The 11,970-nt window shown below is 51.2% G+C and overlaps 2 long non-coding RNA genes across 2 annotated transcripts; one reads left to right on the top strand and one right to left on the bottom strand.

The window, feature by feature from the left end:
• The first annotated feature begins 5,500 nt into the window (after positions 1–5,500).
• LOC118355523 (uncharacterized) lies at positions 5,501–7,167 on the top strand. Its single transcript, XR_004818158.2, has 2 exons — positions 5,501–5,859; positions 6,446–7,167. It is a non-coding gene; the product is annotated as an uncharacterized LOC118355523 (long non-coding RNA).
• Positions 7,168–8,519: 1,352 nt separating this feature from the next.
• LOC118355522 (uncharacterized) lies at positions 8,520–9,646 on the bottom strand. Its single transcript, XR_004818157.2, has 2 exons — positions 9,484–9,646; positions 8,520–8,754 (listed from the first exon to the last, which is right to left on the bottom strand). It is a non-coding gene; the product is annotated as an uncharacterized LOC118355522 (long non-coding RNA).
• Between the last annotated feature and the right edge of the window lie 2,324 nt (positions 9,647–11,970).

Genomic DNA, 11,970 nt, shown 5'->3' with positions numbered 1-11,970 from the left:
GAGAATTGCGTGGTGTGGGAAAAACCGCACACACACCCCCGGTGTCCGGGGCGTTGGGCGTGTGGTAGTAGTGTGAGAGGTCCAAGGGGCACTCAGGAGACCTGGGCTCTCCACACTCAATTCTCCACTTACAAGGGCCCAGTCAAGTCCACTAGGACCTCATTTCAAATAATCACATCTGCAAAGACCCTAAACCCAAATCAGGTCACATTCTGAGGTTCCAGATGGGTGGACGTGAATTTGGGGGTGGGGGAGGTGGGAACGCTCTTCAACCCAGGACCAGTGGAAAATGAGCCAGCAACACATTCTTAAGGAAACATAAATCTCAGGACGCCTGGGTGGCTCAGCAGGTGAGTGCCTGCCTTTGGCTCAGGGCGTGATCCCGGGGTCCTGGTTTCGAGTCCCATATTGAGCTCCTTGTGTGGAGCCTGCTTCTCCCTCTGCCTGTGTCTCTGCCTCTCTCTGTGTGTCTCTCATGAATAAATAAATAAAATCTTAAAAAAAAAAAGGAAACATAAATCTCTAGGGATGGCAAATGAAATTCTGTGGCTTTTGGATCTCATTTTTTTGAAAGATATTTTAAATGTTCTTAAATATAGCATCCTCCCCCCTCCCCAAAAAGCACCCAGCCCTAGTAGGTGTATCACTAAATTATAGAAAGATCTGTATAGGCCGGGTCCCTGTAGCATGCTTGGAAGTATAGGGACACCAGAAGCCTCAGCTGATTTGTCCAGTGGTGTGTGGGTATGCACAGAAATTTCTGGAAAAGGTAGGTCGCTCCCATTGGGATCTTCCTTCCACTGTAAGCTGACACAACAGATGGACGGCACTTTGTGAGGCACCCAGGAGCCATCCACCATCTTTTCAAATATGGTTCATGGGATGTTATGAGCCAAAGCAACCAAAGCTTGGAGTTTGGTTCTGGAACCACTATTTTAATCAGACATTTCCTTTCTTTGTCTATAATGAAAACTGGGTAATAGGAAGGATCTTTAAGAATCAGAGTGCCAGATTTTCAATGACCATTTTGACCTCCCCCCACCAGCTTGAAAACAAATACCTTCACCCCTGTTGCCTTACTCTCGCAGTCTGTTGAGAAGACCAGCTACCCAATTATTTCTATCTTGGATTGATCTTGCTAGTCAGGTTCTATGACATTTTGACAAAAATCACAGTTTTCATTTTAGAAATAACAGAAAGGACGCAGTTGTAAGAAGAGGCAAATTTCCCTCTGAGGTTATCACTGAAACCCCCCAACCACTCCCCGCTGTCACCCTCCCTGGCATCCTGAGCACGCCAAAAGCTTTTTCCCAGATCCTGCTTATTTGTGATGCTTCTCCTGACCCTGGGCAGGGCCATGTAGACAGATATGACTCACAGATTGGTAATTTACCCAGGATAAACAGAATAATTGGTACAGAATCCATGGACTAGCCTTTTTCCCCCCTGTGAGACTTTATAAAGCCTCAATAGCGACATTAAGGCAATTTCTTAAATAATAAATCTCCATTTCCACTTGGAGAAAAGTCCTGGCTTTTCTGTCTCAATTTAGCCTTCCTTAAAAAGGTTATGCTTGGCTCTAACTTGTATTTAGCTGCATCCTAGGGCAAAAATTCAAGGAAAGTCAACAATTTATTCTTCAGTAAGTGCCACAGAATCAAATCCTTAAAGGCTACCGGGTGATGTTGTTGCGAACAAGTCGTCTGCTGTGTGTGTGATACTGCGAGGGTGAGGATTGGCTTATGCGCTTATGAACTGCTACCCGAGGATGGACTCGGTGGCTATTTGCACCGGGGAAGTGGAGATGCTGTTGTCACCGGCTGCATGCCTCCTCTTGATAGCATGCAGCATTATTAAGAGTAACCATAAATACCTAAAAAGCCACAATTTACGGGGGAGTTTCAAATTGCTTGCCCATATAAAAATGACATCATGTCATAGTTGTGGAGCATTCTCCTTCTGCGCCTCTGAGAAATCATGAAACAAACACCCATTCATTGCATTAGAGAAACAATTAGCCAATGTAATATGTAATAAAAAAAAACACAGAAAAATATATTTGTGTAGCTTTTCATTTAGTGAGTTCATTACAGACCTATGTTGGTGAGCTGGGGGAAATGAACTGGCTTTCTGTGTCTAAAATAGGACTCCTCGGAGTCTTTGGGGGCTCAGGCAAGTGCTGAGTCCCCTGCCTGCGTACGTGCACACACACACACGCGCTCGGTGCTTGGAAGACAGACACGAAGTGGATTGGAATTTGGCTGATTCCAACCAGCTCAAGGTCATTGCTGGCCAGTGGAATTGGTGAATACTAGCATTCTGGCATCCACAAACATGGTTTTGACGAAGTCCTAGGATGACCCTCAGAGGTGGTCCCTCGGACACCTGCAGGACACGCAAACACATGAACCTGAAGCAGCCGGGATCGGCAGCCGTCCCAGGCCTGACCCTGGCGGACTCGGGATGCTCTGAAAACACGGAGGCTGGACCCCAAAATAGCGATCCTCCTGAAAGTCTGGCTCTTTCTCTTCGACTGTGAAAAATAACATCCTATGGGGGTTGGGTGTCACACAGTTAAATTGTGGCAGATAAGCCTGTTGGCTGCTTCTAAAAACTTTGCTCTTGATGAGATGAACACTGGGTGTTATACTATATGTTGGCAAATTGAATTTAAATAAAATAAAATTTTTAAAAAATTGAGTTCAAAATAAAATCTTCACTCTTCAGGGTGACTTGCAGTACCCTGTGCAGCCAGCCGGTGAGGCCAGAGCGGGGGCTGTGGCTTCAGAGCAGTCACTGGCCGGTCATCCACTCTTCCTCTATGCCCTCACGCCCTGCTCACAGATCGGGGGCCGGGGCCTTGGTGAGCACCTGTGCCTGTCCGTTACCTTCTGGGCGGAACACCTGGTGGGCTGGGCCTTGCCCAGGGGTTAGGGCTGTGAGCACGAGGAGGGCTGCCTCCTTCCCAGGGAAACCAGTCCCCAAGAGGGGCTCCCTCACTTTGGTGGAACCAGCCTTCCTAACCTTGGTTTTAGTGACATTGCGGGATGTCTTCGGTCAAGTCCGAGCGGCTTACATATTCCTTTGGACTGACTTGTGAAAAAAGCCTGCATTTCAGAAGAAGGATGCATGTCCTAAAACCAAACGACCCGTGTTGGCACGGTTGTAGGGAGTAGCGAGGGTGGGTGTGAGGAGCACGTGTTGCATGATGCTTTCTTTCTTTCTTTTCTTTTTTTTTAAAGATTTTATTTATTTATTCATGAGACACACACACACACACACATACACACATACACACACACAGAGAGAGAGAGAGAGAGAGAGAGACAGGCAGAGGGAGAAGCAGGCTCCATGTAGGGAGCTTGACATGGGACTCGATCCCAGGACTCCAGGATCAGGCCCTGGACTGGAGGCAGAAGGGTAACTGCTGAGCCACCCGGGCTGCCCCACATGATGCTTTCACCAGGGGCAGCTCGGAACTCCAGGACGGCCGGAAGCTCAGGGCTGAGTTCGAATCCCGGTCCTATCATTGCCTGTGATGGGGAGTATCCCGGGTACCTGCCAGAGTCTGGAGGATTGAATGAGGTAGGAGGACGCATGGGGCCCTAAACGCTGACCTTTATCTCTGTTGCTACCAGCCAATGACCACCTGCCCTAATGCCTGTCCTTAACTAGTCCTACGTATCTCGTGCAGATTCTGAAAACATTCTCTCATATACTCAACCAATTGGATAAGAACGCAGCCAACTGAATAAAGAAGAAACAGACCTGTAGACACAGACGCCCACAGACTGTCTGCCCGGACCGTAAAGGGGGAGTCTTCCAAGATTGCCCTGATCCCCCTCGACTCTAACCAGCCTGCCGGCTCCGCGGGGAGCACAGGGCCCTTTGAAGAGGGAGCAGGCCTCAGACGGGAAGTTAAGTGGATTTAAATGTAAGCAGGTCTAAAAAGAAGACAAAATTCCACTTTAAAGACTTAGGAAAACAGCTTGAAATAAACGAGGCCAGAAATCAAAGTTTATAACGAGAGGATGGAGCGAGAAAAGAAAGCCCGCCCAGTCATTCTGACCCTGCCGTTGAATCCCTGGGCTCTCACAGCAACACATCCTTCCTCCTGCGGGAATTTTTCAAGTCGCCACTCCACGGAAATGTTTGCTCTGCCACCGAGCAGAAGATCCTTTCTCTGGTGGCCAGAGGGGGCCGGGGCCACTCGCCGTCCCTGCAGCTCTGCGGAGGTGCGAGGCCAGGACGCCGCTGTCACGTCTCATGAGCAGGATTCAGATACCACAAATATGTTTCTGTTTAAGCAGAAAGATGTGCATGATGCTGTCATTAGAGGCCAGGATGTCATTTTTCTGTCCTGATGGTGCGTGGGTGCCTGTCATCGCGCACCACCAGGTGAGCATCATGGCTCTGTTCTCGTGGAGAGCACATGCGGCAGGAAAAGGAAAGACGTGATGGAGAGCAGTTGGCTCTCTTTGGGGAGGCCTTGTTCTTGGGGCTGTCTCTTGGGTGGATTCAGGCACTCTCCTCTGGGTCCTGGGGCCCCTGGCGAGGTCCGTCGAGTACAGAGTGGTCATGTGCTGGCCACTCTGGAGCCTCGTTCCTGGCGTCGTCATCGGAAGTTGAGCCCCTCAAAGACGGGGACTGGATTTCAGGCACCAGCCGTGCCCCCAAGTAGAAACTCAATCACAATTCCTGACTGAATGTTGGAGGCATCTGGCTTCTCATTTCAAAAGGTTAGGAAAATGACCTTCTAGAAACTTCTGAGGAGTCGGAGAAGCGCAGGCAAGCCGGTTTCTCACCATACTCTTTTCTTGCCTTGTCCGTGTTTGTGGCTGTGGCTTTTCTGGCCGTGCCAGGAGAGGCCTCTGGAGGTCGGCGGAGGCCCTGGTGCCCTGGCCAGCTCCATGCTGCTGAGCAGAGTATGGCTTCTTCAGCCTCACATGAGTTCCCCACGTGTCACCCATGCCACGGATCTTGGCTCGTGGCTTTCCTAGTGGATCTCGTCTTCTGCTGCTCTTTGCCCGTGGAGTTGATCTAGGTCAACCAAGAGTGGGTAGGTGACCGTGACAGCCATCTGCTCCACATCCCCCAGGATCCTCCACCTGAGGATGACAAGGCGCTCTGCAAAAACCTATCGGTGTCTCCATTCAACGCAGGGGAGATCACGACGCAGACAAATGGGTTGGCGCCGGTCGTGCGGAGTAGCTCAGCAACTAGGCCAGGGGAATGATTGATGTCAGTGGCTCTCTGTTCTGGACTTTCTGCAGCACTCTGTGCTCTGGAGAAGGGGGAGAACCGGATCGCGCGGTTCCCCAGTCCAAGGCAGCTTTGTAGGACTGCCGCTCCATGACCCCTGACAAATGGTTATATTCATTACACCAAAGGCTGGAAGGAGCCACAACATGGGATACATATTTGAGGAAATATGCACACAACTCGGTTTATTTTTCTTATCTGATTTTTTTTTTCCTGGTGCAACATGAGTACTGTTGACCACTTGGCAGCCGCCTTTCCATACTTGAGTTGTTTGTCATTTCTGTTCATTTCCCTTTTGGGAGGAATTTACAGGCACATGTTGACCCAGCTGAATGGGAACAGGGAGCAACAGGAACCCCATTGAACAGGACCGCTGCAGAGCAGAGGCCCTTCTCGCCGCCGGGCCCGGAGCTGCTGCCCACGCCGGCGGGCCGGCCACCTAACGTGCCACGACTCCAGTCCGGAAAACCCAGGTCCTCTCATGGCCTGGCCTTGAAATAAACCCACTTTCCTTCCAACACTCTCTGGGACTGGTAGGCAGTTGGCGCTTCATTGTTGGAGTATCAGGAAGGCGCCCTCCATAGCAGCTGTTGCTAGGTGAGGCCTGGTTTCCCAGGGACCAGCTGGGAGGGGGGGTGATGGGGAGGCCTGCTGGTGGGGGGCCCGCCTTCTCCTCCCAGGCCCCCTCTGGGAGCCTCTGAGGCACCTCTCTCCCCCAGAGCCTGAGCCCGTGTCTCATTCCCACGGACCCATTTGCACCCTCACCCACCCCGTTTTCTGGACATTTCCAACCTGCCAGGCATTGGGATATATGAGATAAATTGGCAGCGGCGGCAGGCTCTGCCGTCCAGGAGCTCAGAGTCCTGCGGACAAGGCAGGCCCTGTGATCGGTGAACCACACCCCACCCCGTGTGGCTGAGGTCACTGCAGTCACGATGCATGCTGCTGGCACCTGGCCTGCGTCCCTCTGGTCAGCTGCGGCGGGCGGGGGTGGTGGTGGTGCGAGGTGCACCTGCCGGGTGCAGTGACCACCTCCTCTTTGTACCTGAGAATGTCCTCTGGCCGCGGGAGTTAATACCCCAGGGAGGACCTTCAACCCCTGAAGCTTGAGAGTTGGTAGGACAATTCCTAAAATTGATAAAAATAGTAAAACTGCTGTTTTGTCCCTATTATCATGACTCAGCATGGGGCGAGGAGAGGGAGACGGCAACGGCTCTTGGAGGAAGCTGAGCGCACAGGCCTTGGCCACAGCCCTGCTGCTGACCTGTAGCCAAGGCTCGGCCTCCGGGGCCCCCACTCCGCCCCGGGGAGAGAGCCCCTGCGAGTGCCCCGCGTGGAGCTGCTGCCGAGGGGAAGTGGCTGGTTGCTGCAAAGCAGCTGGTGCGGTGCGCGGCACCTGTAAGTTTTGGGCAGAATGTCTCTGTTCCCCGTGGCTTCCCGATGCTTCCCTTCCTCTCTCTGCCAAGGGGTCCCGCATGCACCTCCCTTGATCTGAGCTGCCCAGATCTGAGCTGCTGGTGGGTGACTGCCCACGGCCATGTCACAGGTGTCCCCCAGGCCTCTAAGCCTCACGACACAGTGAGCTCCTCCGCTGGTGAGGAGGGAAGAGCAGAGCAGGGAAGCAGCACCAGACTGCCAGTCAGTGCGTGTCCCTCGGTCCCCCACCCCGCAGGCTCTTGGTCCCCTTCAGTGGGCAGCCCGTTGCTCCCAGCTGCTCTCGTAAGACAGGGAGGATGATTGTTGATTACTTTGCAGTGGCTTTTCTCGAACTTTCTCCTACTCTTTTTGCCTAAATGGATTATTTTCAGGAAATCTATGTTGTAAGACGGGACTCGGCAAACTATGGTCTTGCGGCCAAGTCCCTCCCACAGCTTGTCCTTGTAAATAAAGTTTTATTGGCACATAGCCAAGCCCATTCATTACTGCGTCACCGGCTGGCGGCTCTGAGCTTCCACAGCGGAGCCCGGTAGTTGCGACAGGGGTCATGTGACCTGCAAGGCCAAAAATATTTACTATCTGACTCTTTGCAGCAAACTCTGCCAACATCCTGTTGTAAGAGATACTCAAATGATATTCTTTAATTCTTGAGGATTGGGGCACATAATTAAGTTGCCCTTTTTTAAAAAAAAAAATTCCAACATGTTAAAAGAAAGAAAATTGATTTGCTATAACATGTCCTGACATAGTCATGAAATAGTCTCATGAAGTCTCCTAGAGTAGTTCTTACTTTTTCGATGAGTCTCGGCCACATTTTAGGAAAAGCTAAGAGAGGATCTAGAAAGAAGACAGTGAAATAGTCCATCAGATTTCTCCTGACCCAATGGCTGGGAGATAGTGGGAGATAGACTAGTATATGAAAACAATCACAAAAAAAAAAAAAAAAAAAGAAAACAATCACATCAAAAGACCTTTGGCGATATTATCTGCAGCCCTAAAGGTTCATATGCAGACGTTTGTGGGGAGGGAATCTTTTTGCTTGGAAATTCTTGCTAAATTTAGACATAGGTATAATTAATTGTGCAGTTTTTGCCTTGTTCTTGTTTTAATTCTACCTGAAATGACATCATGAATCTGGAGCATCAGGAGGAATGAAGGAAACAGGTTTTATGTGCATTTAACTCCTAATGGGCATCTGTGGGCCGGGAGGATTCAAATGGAGCCCCTCCACTCCCTGTGGTTACAGATTAAAAATCTCACATGATTTCCGATCCACCGGACCAGAGTTTCTCAACTGCAGCACTACTGACCTGTGGGGATAATTGCTCATTGTAGGGCCTGACTTGTGCTCTGGGACTTCCAGCAGCATCCCTGGCCTCGCCCATCAGATGCCAGCAGTAAGCACTACCTCTCCCCACCTGCCCCGTCATGACAACCCACAGGGTCTCCAGACATTGCCAAATGTCCCCTAGGTGGCCACATCACCCTCAGTCGGGAACCACGGAATTCATCCAGGGAGAAGCAGCGTGGGTGCTGCTTCCAGGTGAGAGGCTCTCGCAGGTGCCTCTGGGGGAGGAGCCCAGAGCCCCTCTGCTCTGACAGCTCTGGACTTGAGCACTGAGGTCTGGCTCGGTGCTCTTACTCATCCTGAGCACATTCCTCCATCTGCCAGGTGAGCACTGCTCCTTTCCTGGCTGGGGCCCCCTCCAAAGCTCTGGGGAAAGAATGAGCATCTCTTCTGTTCAAACCCAGTGTGCTCGAATGTTCTTTCTGGAGGGGCATGTGGTTCTACCACAGTGCACACACACATACACACACACTTCTAAAATCATGGATATTTAAAAAGTTGGAAATACTTTCACAAGGAAGATGACAATCTGCGATACAAAGTGCATCAACTTCAGGGTGAAATATTTGGCGGGACAGGCCAGAGCTGAAAGGCTGGAGCGCCTAACGCTGCGGGGAGACTGGCAAGGATGCGACTCTGAAAAACTTCGCTGCCCTCCGAGTGCCATTTTATGTGATTCTCTGCCATCCACACAACAGCACTTCTCCCTGTTAAGAAAAAAAATCGGTCCCACCTCACAATCAACAGAATCATGGTTTCGACTAATCTCTATAATCAGCAGCTAATGTGCCTGAAGAATAGTAACAGAATATGCCCGTTATGAAAGAGCGTGCTTTTCTCATTTTATTTGCCTGTGATTATGTAAATTCCAGATATAGGGTGAAGGGAAGGGAAGCTGTGGGAGCCAGGGGGAGGTGCAGAGAAGGGCCTTCTGCTAACGAAGGGAGCCAGCTTTCACCCCCTGTGGAAGGAATGTATTTTCTGCAGATTGGCTGAAGCAGTTGATGGTTGAAATACAATGTGTTGGAAAGAGTGCAGAGCAGAGAGCCCTCTCCCGCTTTCTGATGTGGGGCGTCAGGGGGGTCCTCCCGAGCCTGGCGCCTGGCCGGAGGGGCCCCGCACCCTGAGGGTCTCGGGCCATCCATCCCTACCACAGCCCATAGCAGGGTGTTTCCCGGGGATCTCAACCTTTGCTCTCTCTCGACCTCCCTGTGTCACCCCCAGAAGGAGGAGGAGGAGGACCCCGAGGCTACTCTCCCGCATGCCTGGAGGGTGAGCCCCAGGGCCCAGGACACCCCCCTACCCCTGCCCCCCCTCCCCAGCCAGGGCACAGGTGGTCTGGTCTGCCTCTTAATTTTCCATGTGCAACTTTCACAGGAGGAGCGTTCAAAATGCACGTGGCTAAACTAATTGTGCAAATGGCTGTTCTCACTCACGGATGTCTCCTATTCCAAGGGCTCTGCAAATAGTTCTCTTGTGATGATGAGCTCTCTGGCTCTGGTGGACTCCTCGCTCTCCCGGCACAGATGTGTCCCGTCTGTGATCAGGACAGGTGGGCTGTGGACAGGTGAGCCGTTGCGTCTTGGCTCTGTGACTCCGGCTGTGTAGACAGGTTACTCAACACCTTTGTGTCTCCATTGTGACATGGGAATAATCACCCTATTTCATGGGCGGTTTGTTGGCGGGGACGGGGGAGGGGAGGCCTCCATACACGCTAGCACCTGCCACTGTGGTGGGTCACTGCCAGGCCCAGGGGCCTATATGCCCAGGTGAAGGAATGCCAGTCCCATTCACCTCATTATTGCTTGATTCCAGGTCAACAACAGCTCTGAGGTCGTACTGAAGAGTGATTTACTGTGGGATTTCACCTCAAGTTGTGTGGACACTTGAATATTAAAGAGTGTTCTCTACATTCCAGCCACCGTTCCCAGCACTTTACCTGTATTACCTGGCTTGGTTGACAAAGAGGAGGCAGGATGCTGTTACTGGCTCCATTTTACAGATGAGGAAACAGAGACAGGCTCAGAGAGGGTCTCTGGTTACTCGATGTCACACAGTCTTTAGCGGCCGGCAGAGCAGATCCCAGATGCGGAAGGAGCCTCCCTGTCCACCCCGGCGTGTCAGCCACAGTGGATTTGTGTGCTTGAGCCTTGAGTGTCCAAAAAGGCTGAGTTCTTCAGTTTTCCATAAATCCTCTCTATTTTGAGCCACTCTTCTATCAATGACAGAAAATTCTGGGTGTAGTTACATCAGAGATGGGGGCACATACATTTTAGAACTAAATACCCCAGCTCAGCTTTTTGTTCCACCCAATCTTGTTTTAAATCTCTGGGGCCAGGTGCCTTTCTCTCCCCTTCTCTCCCCTTGGTACGTCACGCACCTGTTCTAGAGGTGAGACATCCTATCGCTCTGCTCATGTCCTAGTATCTCAAGAAAAAAAAAAAAAAAGCCTGCACGCTTCCCTTTATTTGGTTGTTGGGCAGTTTGCACTGGTCCCTAAAATAGCTGAAGGACCAGATCATTCTTCGGACCTAGAGGTGAGGGTCCCGTGAATTCACTCTCGGCTTGGGTGTGTTTAAGTGCAGAGCTCAGCTGGCTGACTTTCCCAGCTGCTAGAAAACACTTCATGGAAGCAAATATTTGGCGAAACAGCACTTCACCAAAGACAACTCGAGCTCTGAAGACAATTTTCTTTGCGAAGGCTGAAAACCACATTTCCCCAAACCAAACGAAATGAAGGTAAACCGAAGAAGCCCCACTTTCGTTGCAAATTTGACTTCAGGGTATAATTTTGAAGTCGAGAGCAGTTTGAGAGTGTTTGGGGGGAAAAAAAATTTCTAATTACAGAAAACAGCATAGGCACAGAGGGAAATTTGTAAAAACCTGGACTGGCCAGCTAGAGAAGTCAAGCTACTGAATCACATCCCCAAAGCTGCAAGTTGCTCAAGGCTGGTGAGTTATCTCAGCGCGTTTTATCTTCCCTGGGGATTTTAGAGTAGTCGTAGGATGGTTCGAGTCCCTGCCCACTTATCAGAGCGGTCCCTCTGAAGGGGACTGTCATCTGCTAAGTGGACAAAGGGCGTCCGTTGGCTGTTTGTGCAGATGCACGGTGGGAAATGCAGCCACAGGTTTCTCGCAATCTCTGGGCGGCTGGAGGCTGGATTCTGAAGTTCGCTCGTGCGCACAGAGAGGCATTCAGGGACAGGAGTGCTGAAGATTACTCACGTTATCTTTAAGATACCGCCTCGCGCTGCTCTGCAATTAGGAGGAGCCTTCCCGAAGCTGGTCTGGGTTGGGAGAAAGCTGGATGGCAAAGCAACAAGATAATTAGGCACAATTGAATTAACTAAAGAGTCACTGTCAGCCTTAGCTGCGATCCCCCTCGTTTCATGATCCCCAACTCTGGAAGGTCTTTGTTTTTGTTTCATTGCATCATTTTCAAGCAGCACCCACAACACCCAAGAAGGCAGCGCAAGCGTGAACATGAGTGGGGACAATGGATGCTCCGCTAGCTTGATCTGGAAAATATTTTGTTGGGTTGGCTTCGTCCACACGCCACTCAGGTGGGCTTGTTACCTTACACGCAGGTCACACGACGTGCCCTCGTGGCCGTCTTGCTCTTTTTCTCTCTCAGTTCTGCGTCTGACTTGGAGGGTGTGGAAAACGTGAGCAGAAGAGATTTTCTGCAAAGGGTGGAAGTCCACACCCGAGGGCGTCTTCTGGTGCTCAGGCTTTCCAGCAGGGACAAGAGCTGGACTTGGAAGAGACGTCAGGGGTGTCTAAGTTGGCGTGATCCGATCAGCCGTGCGCACAGGTGCCCAGCTGTGAGGCGATCCGGGGCTGAACCCCCCCACTCCGTCCCACTCGCCAGGCTGGGGTCTCACGCTGCCTCTGCCCAAGGAGGAAGCGAGAGTGTGCTTGGG

This window comes from Canis lupus, chromosome 8 (genome assembly GCF_003254725.2).
Source record: "Canis lupus dingo isolate Sandy chromosome 8, ASM325472v2, whole genome shotgun sequence".
Classification (NCBI taxonomy): domain Eukaryota; kingdom Metazoa; phylum Chordata; class Mammalia; order Carnivora; family Canidae; genus Canis; species Canis lupus.
Note: the sequence above shows the minus strand (reverse complement) of the source record. Positions and strands in the feature narration are given on the sequence as shown.